General features: G+C 42.3%; 1 protein-coding gene across 1 annotated transcript in view; it reads right to left on the reverse strand.

Moving 5' to 3' along the window:
* Nucleotides 1-18,816, reverse strand: part of LOC135710093 (vertebrate ancient opsin-like) — a 146,646-nt gene extending 127,830 nt beyond the window's left edge. The window contains exon 1 of the mRNA XM_065232570.1: nucleotides 18,116-18,816. The gene's annotated coding sequence lies outside the window, so the exon portion shown is untranslated. The remainder of the gene's footprint in view (nucleotides 1-18,115) is intronic.
* Between the last annotated feature and the right edge of the window lie 504 nt (nucleotides 18,817-19,320).

The raw sequence follows: 19,320 nt of genomic DNA on the forward strand, positions 1-19,320 counted from the left end.
TAAAATTTGCATGCGTAGAAATTATAGACATTCGAATATCTGCATTATGTCTGCAACATGTAATTCTAAACTTGTATGGGAATGTGCAATGTCACTCCAAAAATTGGCCTGCCAAAACCAAGTGAACCTATTTTGGATTCCTGGTCACTGCGGAATTCAAGAGAATGAGAAGGCCGACATACTAGCTGATCCGAGCCTAGCTCAACAATGTATAGGACCAGAACCATTCCGTGGAGTTTCTGCTTGCTCTCTTAGAATGGAGTTCAAGAAATGGGAAAAAATGAAAGTGGAGACCAATTGGAACTACACTCTCATTGCTAGGTAGTCGAAACGGTTTATTAATCCGAGCATTTCAATGACTAGCAAAATTCTTGAACTATCAAAGAAAGGTCTCAGTATGTACACTGGTTTAATAACAGGGCACTGTCCATGTAAATATCACTTGAAGCTAATAGGAAAACTTCATGAAGACATGTGTCGATTATGTGGCATAGAAAAAGAAGACTCTGAACACCTGCTATGCTCTTGTACAGCAATCTTCAATAAGAAGCGTATTTTTCTGGATAAGGGGCTGACAGAACCCTTTGATATTTGGAATTCAGTTCCCAGCCAAGTAGTGCAATTCATTCGAAAAGTAATACCTGACTGGGAAAATGCTTTCGGTCAGTCTGTGTCGTTCGCTTCATAAAATGGTGTTACGACATGCTGATAAAGCAATATTAAAACGGGAAATACATCACAATAGATCCAAGTACTGGTCGCAGTGATCAAAATAGCCAACACGGAGAAAAAAAAGTCTTCAGCCCACGCACGTTTTTTTCAATAAATCCGGAAGCCATATTGAGGAGCGATCCCGATAGCTGGAATCCGAAGGAAGGTACCGAAAGTTATAATCGCAATCATACTCGAGTTGTAGGCCGGAAGCCCCTGATTTTGTTGTTGTTTTGCTTGACAGCAGCTTTTCAGCTTCGCGCCTCCATATTAGGGTTGTGAAACCGGTAGTACCGGTAATACCGGGTGATTTTCTGGTACCGAAATAACGGTACTGGTATGAGAAAATACCGATACTTTCGGCACAGACAAACAGACATAACACATTGAATATTCCTCACTGTAAAACATCGTCACTAAAACATTACCGCCATCTATTGAGTACACTGGTGGGTAGTACGCTGAATAGATGGTGGTTGTGTGTAAACGTCAAATGTAAGGGAATTGACTATGCGCGCCACAGGTGGCGGTACTACCAACTACGATACTTTCAAATTGACCGTTAAATGCTTGTTCGATAAACAACTTGCGAGTGTTATGTCTGTTTGTCTGTGCTTTCGGTACTGGTCATCAGGGATGCCATTCTCCCCAGTGTAAGCAGGGCGCACCCGAAGGATCTTTATTTCGTTTTCACTTTCTATCGCTTCTCCCACTTCGCAAGCAAATACAGGTTCTGACCTCGCACCTCCACCAGTCCAACACACCGGAGCGTATGCGTGATCACTAGGGAGCACTGTAGAGAGTTCGTTTGCTTCACCGGGGAGAATCACCCCGGTGAAGACTTTGGTTGTTAGTTTGTTGCATAGGTTGCATACAAAGATTTTTTAAAGGTTACTTTTTCTATTAACGTACAGTATGTCGTTAATTATTTTAAAATTTGGTGAATGTAGGGTAAACGCTCCTATAGTTGCCGTACGTTAGAAGCGTTAGGTTCCTATAGTTGTGTATTGAGTCTCCATACACAACTATAGGAACCTACCGATTCTAACGTACTGCAACTATAGAAGCGTTTACCCTACACCTTATGGAAATGCGAATACGGGAAGTGCATCAGCGCACCATTATTGAAATTTGCTTCAGTTTAGTCGACAGACATACATACATGGGACAGAAATCGATTAGGATCACAGCGGGAGTGCTACAAGGCTCCATCCTTGGTTCAACGTGCAAACGTTGAAGCTGCCCAAAGGAGTTGAGATCGCTGGCTTTGCGGACGACGTCGTCTTGATGGTAACAGGCGAGACGCTGGAAAAGGTGGAAGTGTTGGCGACCGAGGCGATCGACATGATTGGTAACTGGATGCAAGGAGCGAAGCTGCAGATAGTCCATCACAAAAAGGAAGTGCTATTGGTCAGTAACTGTAAAGCGATACAGCGGGCAGATATCACCGTCGGGGGCATGCCATAACCTCAAAGCGGCATCACCCTGGCGGAGGACAGTTAGTGCTACAGGCAGAGAGAAGCCGGAAGAGTACGAAAAGTTGTGAGAGCGGAGTCGTTGGCTAAGTGGCAACAGGAGTGGAACACGGCGGAGAACGGTAGATGGACACGTAGTCGAATACAGATTTTTTTTAACCTGGGTGAACAGAAAACACGGAGACGTAAACTTCCACCTAACGCAGTTCCTGTCTGGCCACGGCTGCTTCAGGAAGTACCTGTATCCTTCGGAAGGGAAGTAAAGCCGTTGGTCCCGGCCCATGTGTGTTGATCAATGGGTGCGATATCCTACGCAGGTGTGGAAGCTGCCTTCCTGCACATTCGATTGCCGTCAATGGATGGCAATCGATGTCCGTCGGTGATTGGCACTAGATTGCGGAACAGAGACCGACGTTAAATAAAGGAAAGAACATTCACAACCACCTTTTCGGTACCGTCCCCAAACCGCACATCTTTCATTGTGAAAAAACTTCGCTGCCATCTTTCTCACGGAAGTGAGTGTATAAACAGACAAACAGTGAACTGTCAACATTCTCACTCTCTTGTGCTGTGTCTAACAATCTCTCCAGAGGTGCCAGGAAAAATCTCCGAAGAGATAAGCAGAGATTCACCCAAGAGAATTTTCAACCCTGCTGGTCATTTGAAAAATTATAAAGCAAATTTGAACATTCGATCCTTATTATATTTTTAAAGCATTTTTAGTAGCACTGTAAACGAGTAAAAATTTCTAAATATTTTATAAATTGTCGTGAAAAGCCAAGCTTGAAATATTTTATAAAACATCCTGAACCAACAAGATTTGAATACTTTGAAGCAGGAGAATTGAAAAGAACGTATTTCACAATGCTTTTTAAACTATTAATTACGGTTTGCGCAAGGGGCAAGACAACATAGATATAACTCCAAATATCTTTAAATGTTTCATTATATCTTCTGAATTATTAAATTATTTCAATAATCAATAATCAATACATGTAAACACAGATCATTTTGAGCTGAACAATGTTTGTTCTTCCAATATGTTCATTTTTAAGGCTATTCTAAGTAAAGATAAATATCAAAACAGGGTTAGGGTTCACCATATGTATGTGTCTGGAAATTTAGCGGCAAATAATCAATACATGTAAACACAGATCATTTTGAGCTGAACAATGTTTGTTCTTCCAATATGTTCATTTTTAAGGCTATTCTAAGTAAAGATAAATATCAAAACAGGGTTAGGGTTCACCATATGTATGTGTCTGGAAATTTAGCGGCAACCATTAGGCCATGAATAAAAATTGTTTACTTTACTTTCCCGTGCTTTTCTTACGGGAAAAGTAAAGTAAACGCTTTTATTCATATGACCTATTAGCTCTCGCATGGGAGGTGATACGTTGAATGTACATTAGAGTGATGCAAAATTTGAAAATTTCGCTCCACAATACTTAAACGATTCCAAATCGGATCCTGTCTAACCTCTCAAAATTTGAACCCATTTGGTGAGAAACTGAGATGGCACAAACCATTTGAAGTTTGTATGGGAATTACTATGGTAAAAACAAGATTTTTGTTCATGTCCATCTAATAATTCACCATATCGGTCTGCTTCAAAAACTTTCAACTGTACTTGTAGGAAATTTTCCCAGCTACAACTTTGCTCAAGACCACTTTTTGATTAAATCCAAGGATCGAAAGTTATTAATGGTTCAATGCACTGATGTCTTATGATCATGCTCAATTAACTGCTCAGCAGGCAACATTGGTGTTTCTGGGGCGTTGAATAGGACACAAAAATCATGGCTACTATGTCACACTGCAAAATAAAGTGTTGCCTAAAGAGCAGCTGCTTGATCATGTCATAAGTTTACCAATCCCTTAAATAATTAATAACTTTTTCCTGTCTCGTTTTACATAGAAACGATCTTGAGCAAAGTTGTAGCGGAGAAAATTTTCTATAAGAATGGCTATCGAACTATTTCGCAGCTCAATATGGGAAAAGACTGAAAGGCAACAAACAAAAAGTTGAGATTTCCCATAGTAATTTACATGTAAACTTCAAATGGCTTGTGCGAAGTCTGTTTCTAACCAAATGAGTTGTAACTTTGGGAGGCTAATCAGGACTCGATTTGAAACCATTTAAGCACTGTGGAGCGAAAAAGTCAAATTTTGCATCAGTCAATGTACATACTTTGCATTTTGGAATTGAATAATCATAATAATACTCGGGATAATAGGATATTCAGAAGATTGACTAAATCAATTATTTCATTATTATAGCCGCTATAGCACTTCTAGGTTATTCTTGTCAGAAAAAGTAGAAGGGTCTGTGTCTAAGGGCATGAACGCTTGACGTAGAACCGCTAGTGGATGGAACGAACATGTTGATCATTTAGTTTAACTCTTTCCGTTTTTCAAATGGTGGCCACACCTGTGCAAGTCGATGCCGACTGGATGATGGCGGCCTAGTCATGCTTCCTATTGCGGGAAGCCTTTCCTCCGGTCGATGTGGGTGCTTTCGTAGTCGTCGTCGTCGTCTTCGTATTGGTGCGATGCGTGCTGTTCCACTCATACGTCGTCTCCGACGCTTATCCGTCCGTTGCTCCAAAGCAAATGAAGAAGGAAAATTTTGTTTAAATGATCTTTATTTTAGTTTAACTTGGACGATTACCATATAAATTTTTACTAAGTGATTTAATTGCTTTCTTCATCTTTAGGTATGGGCAAAATTTAAAATTTGTTTTACAGGATTAGTCCTAGACTTAGTACACGGTCGACCACCTTGGTGGGATTGGTTTGTTTTGTTTTTAGAATTTGAAGAGAAACTACTTAATACTACTATTTACAGCTTAAAACTAACCTACTCTACTATATACACTTAACTTCTATGTACAAATTGCTTATTAAAGCATGTTCAGAAAGATTGCATTTTTGAATAAATTTAGTTGTCATATCATCAATTTTGGAATCTACTTTGGGAATTTCTGCCTCTTGATGGAGGTCTGCTATTCTTGTGTCGAATGGACGATCTAGGATCATCCTCAACACTCTATTCTGTGCAACCTGGATTTTGTTCCTGTGGGTCTGAGCGCACGATTCCCACACCGGGGCGGCATATAAGATCGCGGGGGCTATGATCTGTTTGTAAACAGCCAGTTTGTTTTGCCTTGAGAGGCGGGATCTGCGGCAAATGAGCGGATACAAACACCTAACCAAGGCGGAGCACTTAACTAGGGTTTTCTCTATGTGCGAGCGGAACAGGAGCTTCTCATCGAACAACATCCCGAGATAAGTAACATCAGTGGACCACTCGACCCTTGTACCATCCATTATTACGGTACAGGAGGGAGACGGTTTAAGTTTTGGTGATTGTCTGTGAAGGAACATGATCGCTTGGGTTTTCGAGGCGTTGATTTTGATTTTCCACGTGGTGGCATAATCAGTAAAGGTGTCAAGGCATCGTTGGAGCTTGTTCGTAATTTCACGAGGCATCCTACCCTTGACGGCTATCGCGGTGTCATCTGCGAACAGAAAGAACACGCAACCGTCTCCTAGAGGAGGGATGTCCGACGTGTAGATGCTGTAAAGCAGTGGTCCCAGCAGACTCCCTTGCGGAACACCTGCTGGGATCGGAAATTGTCCCGAAAGGGAACTATTCAACGACACCCTGAACGACCTTTGCTGGAGATAGTTACGGGTGATTTTCACAAGGTATGGTGGAAAGTTAGAGTTACAAAGCTTGTATATAAGTCCGTCGTGCCAGACATTGTCAAACGCCTTTTCGACGTCTAACAAGGCCATGGCTGTGGACTTGGATACAGCTTTGTTACTTCGGATGTTATTCATCACCCGCACTAGCTGATGATTGGTGGAATGCCCCTTGCGGAACCCGAACTGTTCCGGAAGAAGAATGTCATGTTCCTCCACAAACTTGTTTAGTCGGCTGAGGATCAATTTTTCGAACAGCTTGCTCAGCGCTGAGAGCAGGCTAATCGGTCTGTAGCTTGACGGTAGTGAAGGGTCTTTCCCAGGTTTGCGGATCGGGATGATTTTTGCCACCTTCCAGATGCTTGGAAAGTAGTGCAGCTCCAAGCATCTGTTGAGGATGGCAGCCAGCAGCGAGTGGACCCTCGGGCTGAGATTTTTCAACGCTAGGTTGAATATTCCGTCAAACCCGGGAGCCTTCATGTTTTTACTATATTTCAGCGCTGAGCAAATTTGTTCCTCTGTAATCCGTTCTTCTGGAGGGACGACACAAGGGGAGGTATCTAACGTCTGGACGCACTGCACAACCTGGTTCTCGAGTGGACTTGGGATTGTAGAGCCAAGCAAATGCGATTGGGCAATGTGCTCCCCAATTGCATTGGCCTTCTCTTCGTTGGTGATAAGCCGTTCGTCATTGACTCTAAGTGGTGGAATGGGCTTGGGGTGAGACTTCAGCACCTTGGCAACCTTCCAGAATGGTCTGGAACGGTCGTCCAGGTTCTGAACGAGCCGCCCGAAACTCTCGTTCCGGATTGAGACCATTCTGGAAGCGATCTGCCGATTCAGATCGACCATTTCGTATTTACGCTGCAGATCCCCAGTCCGCTGAAACTGGCGTCTACGAACATTTCTGAGCCGAATCAAGAGTTTGGTGTGGGAATCAATTGCTTGAAACTTACCCCTCACAGGAACTCGTCGAACGCACTCTTCGTCAGCCACGGATATGGCTTGGTGGAGACCCTCCAGGGCCCGGTCGATGTCATCCACTGTGTCGAGCGGTGGGTTGTCGTCGATGTGGCGGTCGACCACGCGTCGAAACTGAACCCAGTTGACTCGATGGTAGTCCTTCCGCTGTCACGGTGCAGGGGCCACGTTGTAGCCCAGCTCGGTCAGCACCGGTTGGTGGTCCGAACTCAGGTCGTTGATGGCAACCGGCTTGGCTAATCTGGTGTTTGCCAAGAACAGGTCCAGCGTCGATGGGTTGCCCGCCGGTGATGTGAAGGTTGGTTCGTCCGGAAACCAGACGGAATAGAGACCATGCTGGGAATGGTCGAATAGCAGGCGGCCGTTTTGGTTCTGCTGGTAGTTCCGCCAGGCCTCGTGCCGGGCGTTCAGGTCCCCTCCGATTACGAAGCGGGCATTGGTGCGGGTTATGATGGCAAGGTCGTTCTTGAACTGCTGTGCTGTACCATTGCTAACGGTACATTGCCGGGGGCAGTAGACAACGATGAACCGGACGTTTCCGGTCGATGTTTCCACCTCAACGCCGACGGCCTCGATGATGGAAGTGCGGTAGTGGGGTAGGGTGCAGTACTTGATGCCTTTCTTGATGATGACCGCGACACCGCCCCCCCTGGAGCTGGTGCGATCAAGCCGGACAATGCTGTGGTCGGGCAGCCAGAAGCTGTCACCGGTCTTGAGGTGGGTCTCGGTGAGAAGGCCCACGTCGATGTCGTGCTTGCGGAGGAAGTCTGCAAGCTCAATGTTTTTCGCCCCTACGGAGCGAGCGTTCCAGTTGGCGATCTTTATGGGTTCACGGTCCATAATTAGCGACGAAGGAGATGATAGCTTGGAGCTGTTGTGTTCTTGTTGCGCAGGTGCGCTTGATGATGATGGCCTGGGCCAACAGTGTGACGTTGTCATCCGTTGACAGCGGAGAATCGTCTGTAGCTTCACCGGTTGTACCGGCCAATCCCGGAGCAGGGGGATCCGTCGATGGGCCGGAGGCTTGACTGGGTACTGCAGCGGCAGCCGACTGGGCAGCAGCCAACTGTTGGTTGAGCGGGAGCGGCGCCAACACTGGAATTGGCCGTGGTTGGACCGGTGATAACGGAGGAAAGTTCTGCGCGTTGTTTTCCGGGACCTTCTTGCGACCGGGCTGGTTGTTGGACGAGGCCTTCTTCCGGATCTCGGCGTATTCGGCCCGCTTCGGACAGGCCTTACTCGTGGCCTTGTGGGCAGCACCGCAGTTGGCGCATGTGGGAGCGGCTTCCTCGATGCTGTCGCAGTCGTCGATCTTGTGGTTTTTGCCGCATTTGATGCAGCGGCTGGCCATGCGGCAGTTCCTGGTGCCGTGCCCGAACAATAGGCAGTTCGAGCACTGAGTGACGCCACGGTGGGTTGGCTTATACCGCTCCCACTTCACTACGATGTGGAACAGTGTGCGTGTCGTATGGAGATCCTTCACGGTTGTGGAGTTCTTCTGCAGATGGACCAAGTAGAGCTGGTCACGATACTTGATGGCCTTGCTGCGGGTCATCTTGTGGATTTCGACCGGCTTGAGGCCGTTCGCCTTAATCGCGTCCATTAAGGTGGTGGTGTCCATGTCGTGGAGCCCGCGCAGCACCACTTTCAGCGGCTTGGTGGCCTCGACGTCGTGGGAGAAGTACTCCAGCTTCATCCTGTCCAAGAGGGCCTGGACTGCGTTGTAGTGATTTTCGGCCGAGACCATCAGTTTGTAGCCTTCCGTGCACCGTTGAATGGTGCAGCGAAGGCCCTGCTTAATGTAGAAATCCAGCTGCTCCCATAGCCCGGGAGGGAAGCCCTTCACATAGAAGGGTGGCAACTTAACTTTTTTAGGCACCGTCTCAGGGTCCGACTGCGGCTGGGCTCCGTTCTGCAGGGCGGAGAACGGATTGTTGCTCAGCAGCTTTTTTGCTGCCGATGCGGTGGCGCTGATGTCTTCAGGTCTGGGTCGTTTAGTTCCGGGAGGCCCCGGCTGCGGGTCCGCAACGCCTGTCGGGACGGGCAATGGGGTTTTCTTCTGCTTCTTCTGAGCTGGCTCGGTGGTCGCGCCGTCTCCTGGGAGAGTCTGTTTTCCCGGTAAGCCGGCACTCGCGTTACCGCGCGATTTCTTACCCATGGCTGGGTCAGCGAGAGCGTCACTATACAACGCGGAGCTAATTCGACTTGCGAACGAACGAACGAAACTAGAGAGAATTCAAATCGACTGAACTGCTCAACAGTCTGGCAGCGAATGATGAAGAAGGAAAACGATTTGGCAAGCGTTTTTATTACCGCTGGTTTTTTCCTCCCTTCCTTTCATTCGTCGATCAACCGAGCATTGAGCTCACTCATGTGAGCATGCGCAATGTGTCGTTTGTTCGATTTGCGCTCTATCGTTGCGTCCGTGTTTGGGATTTTTCGTTACATGTCTGAATTTTGATTTTTTAATGTGTCCCCCAGAATAGAAATTAAAGACGTAGTCCTACGTCAAAAGATTTGAAGTAGTGACCAAGGAATGGATGTGAAACACTGCATCAGACCAAATTCCTTAAAATATGTAGTTTTTCTTATTTTTCATTCAATTTCCATTTATTTTCTTAAGATCCTTTCGTACCGGTATTTTACCGGTACTGAATCTCTCGGTACCGAAATACCGGTGCTTGCAAAAAGGGTCCGGTACTGACAACCCTATTGCTGTGATCTGAGCAACGTGAGTTACTCGAGGTGTCTCAAAAGTAACTCAGAAATTGCTCATGATTAGGAGCTGTCTTGGAGATGGCAAAATAACGAACTTAAATTAAACTATCGACTTATTCAAAAAAAAAAATGTCTTCAGAGGAATAAATATCGCCTAGATAAGTATCACCTACAATTTAAAAAAGTGAAAGGTTGCATGCAAGACACGACCGTAGATTTGATGTTGGATTACGTGCTTGGTGTCAATATTCGGCGACTGTGTTAGGGAAACAATTTTTTCCCCTCAAGGAAACGCCTCGAATAATTAAAAATTCGATAGATATCAAATCGAATAGCTGCAAAAATCTATACAATTAATGGTTAATCGAATAATTGGACATTTAGGCATCCCTAGAAAATAGTGTAATCTCTTGTTTTTTGGTGGTCTTTCGAAAATGTCGAACAGCAGAATTGCAACCAGCAAGTGTAACCCAAGAATCAAAAGCGGTGCGATGCGAGTTTTCATTGCTATGACGACGACTTAATTAAGGGGCTTAGACGCAGCGGGGTGAAAGTCAATTCTCTTCACCGATTTCCTCTTTTGATGACCATGGCTTCACCAACCTATTTCGCACTATTTCTGCTATGCTCTTCTATCATCCCGAACAACAAACGTATCAATGAATATATGCCGTCGAGTTATTAACGAAACAGAAAGTCGATGAAGAGAATCGATCAAAATCACTTGCACCCCTGCTTCCAAGTTGGGTTACAAGATTACAACTCTGGAGATAATTTTGTGTGGTCGTTGGGGGCTTGTGGTTCTGAATATGACGATGAGCGTGTAAAATGTTACGGAATTGCATCCTCCCTATTCGCACACACCCGAAGATCGGAGGCGAATGCCAGTTCGATTTGTTTCGTCTACTAACGACTCTCTGATGACAGTGTTGGAAAAGCAGCAATGCTACATCGACATGTTTCGTCTCGAATCGATTCTCTGATTACTGTGTTGGGGAAACAGCATAAGCATTAGACTGCCAGCGAAAATGGTAATTTTTAATTTCGTTAACAAACCATATACAAAATGTTTATTGCCTCGAAAAATGACCCTATGCAAAATTTGAGCTCAATCGGACATGATTTAGGGGTGGCGCAAACGCGTCAAAGTTTGACTTTTTTCACTCTCGAAAATCTACATGAAATTTCGGAAATCAAATTTTTTTTTTGATGCCAAATGTCTTAAAAATTCATGAAACGTCGAGATTCGGTGTTATCTCGAAAAAAAAAATATTTTCTTCAAAAATCGACTTTCTGGGAATTAGAATTTTTTACATGAGTTCTATATGGAATATAGAAGATTGATGAGTCGGCTTCTAAAACTGTTCACAATTGTCTCCAACCTGCTTATATATCGAATTAAACCACCATTTAGGATGTAATACGAAATAATTCACTAGGGTGGTCCAAAAATTCAAAAATTTATGAAAAACCAAACTTTTCATGAGAAATTCCTAAAATTAATTGTAAAAATATCTTGAATTGCGTTAATCTGTTTTTTTTTTGGGAATCATGAGTTTTACATAAGAGGAACATTTGCCTGAAAAGATGAAAAAATACTTGTTTTATACTTTACCCTTATATTTCCTTATTAGCTACACCAAATCAGATTTCCTGGTACTCTTATAATTTTTTCGATGATCTTCAACTAATTGTAAAATGCACTGCTTTTGATCTTCATCCGTTGATAGTTTTGAATTGTATGTTTTAATCAATGCTACACCACGCTCTGCATTATCATTAACTACTTCCAAACATTGAAACCCGTCTTTTGGCATTTTTAAACTCGATGGAACTACTCCACTGCTCCATATCGACATTCAGCAACGACTTCGAAATTTGGAGAGCTTTGAATAAGTTTTCAATACCACTGCTGCCTTGTACAAACGAGTGTAGTTCAATCGTTGAAATATCGTTGGATTCAACGATGACCTTTTCCTTAACCGGGAGGTCTACATTTTCGTCGAACAGACATAGTCCGATAAGGCTGTTGTCCAAATATTGCAAGTGAGTTAAAATTCCTTTATGTACTGCTTTCGCAACGTCTTCATCAACAGTTTCATATTCCTTCAATATTTTTAACAGATTCAGATCGTTGTTGGGTGCCACGGAGAAAGAAAACCAACTTTTCAAATAAATTTTTACAATGAACACACAAAACGGCGCCGGTGGTGTAGTGGTAAGCGTGATTACCTCTCACCCCAGCAGTTCAATCCCAGTCAGCGCCACCGGGATGTTCTGAGGCATAACATCTCTGATCACGCCTTCCTTCGGATGGGAAGTAAAGCCGTTGGTCCCCGGTTCATGAGTTGATGGGTCGATAGGTAGGGTCTAGGTGTGGGAGCTGCCTTCCTAGCACGTCGGTAGCATTGGTGCTCAGCACGGAAAACAAGATCGACGGAAAAAACAAACCAAAGGAAAAAAAAAAAAGTTTATGAACAGGCCCTAAGCTTACAACTTTTTTTTTTTCAGCACGCAAATGAAACATATATTTTCGAAAAACTTCACTATATTCACAGATATTCTCCAACTAGCCAAATGTCAACCATTTTAAACAAACTGTCGTACTATTCTCTATCAGTTCTCTGCTTGTTGTCTTCTTCAAACGCACTACTGATTGTTCATACATCCTCAGATCGCATCCTTTTTTATACTAAAGCATAGGTAGAAAAAGCCAAGGTAGAAAAGTTTACGTAGAAATAAGTACTTGAGACCGTTGTAGGAGAACACTGTTAGTGTGTGTTTTTTAATTAATACCCAAAAGGAAGCCAGATAAACAATATGCTTTATGCGGGTACTTTTTTGGCACCTCTATAGGGTAGGAATTTAAAAGAAACACATATAAGGGGTTGTCCCGTATTAGGTGGATATGTTAAAAAGTCATTGTACTTTCGTCAGATTGTACTGTAAACTAAACAGCACTAACGGTTGTCCTGTACAATTTTCGGAATTATTCTACGATTTATGCCTGTCTATGCTTCTATTTTACGTGGTCTCAGATACTTAAAAGTAATATCATCAAATGTTTTGAAGTTTGGATTCTTAAAAATTCCAAAACACAACATGTAATGGTTTTTTACATACCTATTTTGATTTTTGGACCACCCTAATGAAGAATAATTGGACCACCCTAGTGAATTGTTTCGTATTAGATCCTAAATGGTGGTTTAATTTGATATATAAGCAGGTTGGAGACAATTGTGAACAATTTTAGAAGCCGACTCATCAATCTTCTATATTCCATATAGAACTCATGAAAAAAATTCTAAGTCCCAGAAAGCCGATTTTTGAAAAAAAAAATTTTCGATGTAACACCAAATCTCGACGTTTCATGCATTTTTAAGACATATGGCATCAAAAAAAATTTGATTTCCGGGAGATTTTCGAGAGTGAAAAAAGTCAAACTTTGACGCGTTTGCGCCACCCCTAAATCATGTCATGCATAGGGTCATTTTTCGAGGCAATAAACATTTTGTATATGGTTTGTTAGCGAAATTTGATGGTCAAATTTTTCCCATACATTCATTGGCAGTCTAATATGCATTTATGGATTTGTTAATTATTTCGACGCTTTTGGACAATGCTTGACATTTACCTTTTTTCAATAGTTTGTTGTTAAAAATCATAAGTCAGAAATGCAATGCTATCGATGCGTGGAAATATTTCTGATCGATTGGTGATAAAATTATTGAAATTGGTTTATGGGCAGCTGAGTGATTAACGTTCGAAATCTTTCATAATTTCGTTACATGTTCCATTATTAGTTTTCACAAAGTGTTCTCCCATACAGAAATCACATATCGAGTCCTACGTCAAAATGTGAATGATTTCCAGAATTTCATGCAAACAATTACGCAGAATTTCGTAAAAATCGCTCATTTTCCAAGATTTTTGAATATCGAAAAATAAAATTTTCAAATCCTAAAGCTTCAATTTTTTCGAGATTACAGACTTATACCAATTTTAGAGATCATGGACTGATCAAAATATTTCAATATTCTGCAACTTCTAAATCATCAAGATCGTTAGATCGCAGTAGGTCGCGCTTGAAAGCTGACGTGTTTTTCTTTTGCTGTGTATTTTTCGTAAGCGAATTAAACACATTTTGGCTTTAAATTTGTCAATTTGTGTGCTGAAATTAAGTTTCAACTGTTCATAAAGTTATCATTTAGTGATATATCGTGTTTTGCCTGTGTTTGCCTTGAGTGGCTCCGTTGGTCTTGAATCTAGCCTTCAAAATATACAATATACGCAGATTCAGTTCCATCGTTCGGTGTCAATTTTCATTGCCTCCCAGGGGCCCGGTTCTCCGAGTTCGGATGCTACACTTTCGGCGTGTAGCGGCGTCTATTGAGAGATCGGTCCGGTTGGTGAATTAGCCCGGAAACGTGTTGATAATGTGCCCATCGCGAGTTTTGGTGGTGATTCAGGGGCCGACGTTGCCTTGAATCAGCAAGTTTTTCGCTTGCAAAAGTGCTCGGCTTGCAGCAATATGGGAGAAATATGAAAGATGCCTCGCTGGATGCGCCCAAAACTGGACGGGTGGCAGTTGGTGGTCGCGAACTGTTCCTGGGGAAAGCACTAGACGCGAACCTCCTCCCATATGACCATGGCAGTGCAAGAAAATTTGTGTTCGTTAAAGGCAGTATTACGACAAAGGTGCATCACGAAATGAGAAGCAAAGTTTAAAGAAAATCAAAATTACGGAACCCATGGATTGGAGGATCAAATTAACATGGTGAGACCATGTCGAATCCAAATACATTTTACAATTTAATAACGGTGATGCATACATGCGGGGCTTATTGTAAGTGAAAGTAACCTCGGAATGGACGTGACTCTCCAGACATTCTGAAATGGGTTGCTGGATCTACAATAGAGCTATCACTTTCTAGCTCACGGACTAAAGCTGTCTACAATGACCATAAATACGATATTGTAGAGAGAGATCTTCCATAATAACACTGCCGGCCAGTGGGGGTTAGAGGGAATACACACACACAAACTTCTAAATCATCAAGATCTTTAACTTTAAAAAATATATTAAATCCTAGACCTAAATAATTTTCTGAACAAATTAGGACTAAAATAGGTATACAAAATATGTTAAAGATGCAAATATATTCCTGGTTATTTCTCGGTTATACTAAGTTCAAATAGACAAAAATTTCAAAAATTGAATTTGAATTGAATGTTGAATTGAAATTTCATATTGGGATAGCCGCTTCTACAGACAGGATCAGTAATATTTTTTTTGATATTGATGAAAAACTATTGGGGACAGTGGCGGTCAAAATGAAAATAACTACATATAATGCGGATGCCATCCCTATCGGCAACCGATATTGTGTGGATACTATCCGGCTACTATATGTTGATGCCTGCGTCGTCAGGTCGTGACAAGTCGCATGAGCCCCGAATTGAAGTAAAAGTGGAAAAAACGAAGGAAGCAGTTTTCGAGTCATTCATTGCGTCAATTGAAACAAGTCTTTGCTTCAAATGAAATGAACTGAAGCACTTGACGAACGAAACAAGTGATAGTCCAGTCATGTTTGAAAAGAGGAAGGTTCATCGTGACTCGATAACAAGAAACACGATGACTTACACGAAAATGATTTTGCTCGAAATGAAGCGGTTCTGCGGAGAGTTCATTTTCTTTTCTTTGTTTCGAAAATGCAGAACCCTGGTTCAAATAGACAAAAATTTCAAAAATTGAATTTGAATTGAATATTGAATTGAAATTTCATATTGGGATAGCCGCTTCTACAGACAGGATCAGTAATATTTTTTTTTTTTGATATTAATCACATTGGGGGTCAAAATGATACACCATTGGGGGTCAAAATGATAATTTGCCGCTATTGAAATTGTAGGATGGGCCAAAAATGCCATTGCCCACTAACGATGCTGGGTCATGAGGCAGAACGGTCGTTAAGCCGAATTTCGGAAAATTATTCCGAACACTTGCGAAGAACATTTGCTGATCTGAAAAATAAAATGTTAAATATTGGACTCAAAGTGCCACTAATTATTCCATCTCATATCAGGAAGAAGAAGAAGAGGCAAAACGAAAAACTACTCCAGAAATTCTAAGTCAATGTTCAGTTCATCGAATTGATTGGTGTAAGAAAAGAATGATCAGCTTTTTAAAGAATGACAAATAATGTGATTGCATATTTTGTTCATAGTGCCAAAAATCTAGAGACTAGTAAAATTTTAAAGAACTGCTCATGTTTACACGAAGGAAAATTCTTAAAAACGTTACATTTTGATTTCTTACCAAATTGCCAAACCATAATCTACGAAAAGTCAGTGTAAATTTAAATCTCTTCAATGCCGAAAAAAAATCTAATTCACATAGAATGGTGTGAGAGCAGAACGAGCAGCTTTTGAAAGAAGGAGAATGAATGAGATGGCATACTTTATTCGTGATGCCAAACTTGAAATAACTCCTCATGTTTGAAAGATGGACATTCTATTTAAATTACTTGCCAAACTGTAAAATTTTACTGGATTTATGGAATTTATTCTATTCCAGAAAAACCAAAAATCACAGTCGGAGATTTTTCAAAAAGTATTCCAAGTCCGAATAGCCTGAAAACAAAAATCCAAGTGTTGAAAATCTTATAAAAATATAATGCTTATAAAGCTCGTCAACATTTATTCAGGCCTGGATAAACTGGAAACCGTTCGACCTGACGAACATTCGGCCTGATGAAGATTCGGCTTTATGACCATTCGGCCTAATGACCTTCGGCCTGATGACGACCATTTGGCTTAATAACCATTCAGTCTAATGACCATTCGGCCTAATGGCCGGAAACCCCCCTAACTTGACGCCTATGGTAGTAATAAACGAAACACTCATTCGAGATTCAAGTTCAGAAGTGGACCCAGCACTATTATCGAAAAAAAAATGCTTTTATCTATGAAACGCTTAACGAAAAACTGTTTTTAGCGATCATTACTGAAAAGTGTCACTCTTCAACACAGTTTTCTATGATATAATGGCCTACTTTTCATAACTAAAATAACAGTGTCGATAAGTACTTCTTTTTAGCATCCAGCGCCAAAAAGTTCTACTTTTCGACACTCTTTTGAGTGCAACAAATATGTTGTATGCAGCTCGTTGCAAAATTCGATTTTTTCAACGCTCGTTGTAATTATCTACGACTCGTGTTGAACAAATCTTCTCTTTGCAATCGTGTTGCATAAATAGCTATTCCAGTGAAACAACTTTACCGAAAACGATAAAACACGTTTCAACGCACCACATCAAACGATCCAAGACCAAGGAATCAAAAATATCTCCAAATGACAAAATGACAAACGATCAACGAACCGAATGATAACGCAATGTCAGAAGTGGAAAGCAATAATGTTATTATCTTCTTCCTTTTTCATGATAAGCAGCTCGTGCGACACAGCTCACTAGGGGAGCGGTAGAAGAAAACGAGCACGTGTGTTAATGGGAATTTTTAACGTAGGATTACGTCTTTCGGCAGTATATTGGGGGTGCAATTAAAAAAAAAATCAAAATTGACCGCGTTACGAAAAGTGGTCAGGTTTTGATCACTTATGTTTCATTCAATAGCGGATGGATTTTAATACTAAGCAAACCGATCGATTGGAAATCTTTCTACGAGTCTGCTATCACCTTATCAATTTTCAAAAGGTCACCATGAAAATTACACAAATGTTCAACTGGTGCAGTGGTGATCAAAATTATGCCTTCAAAAAACTGGTTTCCCTAACACAGTCGCCGAGTTTGGATACCGAGTCTTGGAAACAACCTCTTACTTTTTTGTTATGTCTTTTCTCGATTCAGTAATATATCATTATCCTTCTACCACTCCGATCGAACTATGTTACAGTGCGAGTTTGTGATGGTAGTCGTAGCAACCGTTTTGTCTGCATCACTGGTTGCTTTATGTGTTTGGATTCGCTGTCCAAGACTTAACAAGAGAATGTATAAATCGGTTGATAAATTACAGTTTTGCATTTTCTAACATACCTAGGTAAATGCAAAACGGTCTCCAGTTTTCCGGCTGAATGATGATAAGATGTGAATGTTTTGGGTAACTTCTGAGAAGTGGTAATGATTGTTCGTCTTTTGATAAGAGTCTGTTTCTGAAATGTGTACAACTTAGTACGATTCTGACTGCTAAAAATTATGACCAATTCTTCCCAGGACATTTTTCGTTTAAGTTCCCCCCTCCAGCGAAGATAAATCTAATTTCAACCATTAGCATATTTGCTATCACCTTTGCGAAAATTTTTATCTCGCCACACGAGCCTCACCGTCTCCATATTCAACAGTTGCCATGCACATACCAAACGGAGCCATTATCGTCGTCGTCGTTTGTGCGGCAAATCGTAAATTTCCACCTGGGAACCTTTATTACAGCGTTTTCCATCAAACCACATTTAGATCATGAGCTCCAGGGTTTTTCCCGGAGCAAAATAATAAATTTAGTACCCACCTTGCTCTCTTCTTCGTATGCAAATTCCTCAACGGGTAGACACATCACGTGCCATAATTTCGTTTATTCCGGCATTAAATCAATTTCACTCGGACTCCAATCGTAACACAAATCACCCCGGGGAGCACATATTTTAGCTACAACAGTAATGCAAATTTCCTTTTTCGAACCGATATCCTGGGATCTTCAGCTTCCTCAGCACACACCAACACTCACTGCTTCAGCACAGTTCTAAAATATCATCAACAACACTGCACAGCACAATTCAATTTCCGAAATATTTCTTCCAATCCAATAGATTCAGGTGGCCCCCAGCGCTTCACAGTATCAAATTTCCTGCTCGAAAGACAACCCAACACATCACTTTTATCTTCATCATCTTCACAATAGAAACTGTGTTCCCTCTGGGATGTACACCCGGACACACGGAAAAAGTGACAGACGTTGTGCTTCCTTTCAAATGAGCTTGATTCACCCGCTTGCCGCAAAGTGCGCCCGAAGACGAGTGTCACTGTTATCTCCTTTCATCTCGATCCAAACATTACCGTCCGAATGACAATAGAGCACAATCTGAGCTCAAAATGCAATCATCCTTCGCCCGATTGCAAATGCATTCCGGATCCCGATAACGACGAATGAGCACAGAGACGAGCGTAGCTTTGATCTTCGTCGAAGACGAACGAACGAACGAACGAACGAACGAACGAACGACCGCACAAAAGAGAACCGATAGAAACAAACCGCCCGATCCGATCCGATCCAATCCGAACCGGCACGAGAACGATCAACTCACTGTTGCCCGCCGGTTGCGATCAGTCTATCGTCTTTAAGTTTCGATTAATTCCAGCACTGGATGCGACAATTCACAGGAGTGGAAAGTCGCGTGTGATTCCCGGTCGGCAGCAACTGTCGCAATACTTTAATGGGAAACGTCTGTTCGCCGCAGCATCCAGCCGTCAACTGAGCCAGGCGGCACGGTTGAGTTCAGTAAATATAGGCGACGGCAACAAGCTGGTTTCTTATCATCTGGCAGAAGGAACACCGACGAAATCAAGGGCAACCGCCAGCCGTTCGGTCCGCGTTTCTCGTCGCCGGAGATTGCATCTGGCGTGATGCGATGTGATTGCAATCAGGCAAGTCGAGTGTCAAGTTCAGATGAGACCGAGGGAGAATGAGTGGCAAATGAGAGGGAGAGAGAGAGTTTC

The sequence above is a fragment of the Ochlerotatus camptorhynchus genome, unplaced genomic scaffold (assembly GCF_037179485.1).
Source record: "Ochlerotatus camptorhynchus isolate MF236.1 unplaced genomic scaffold, CSIRO-AGI_Acam_v1.1 ptg000370l, whole genome shotgun sequence".
NCBI classification, from domain to species: Eukaryota; Metazoa; Arthropoda; class Insecta; order Diptera; family Culicidae; genus Ochlerotatus; species Ochlerotatus camptorhynchus.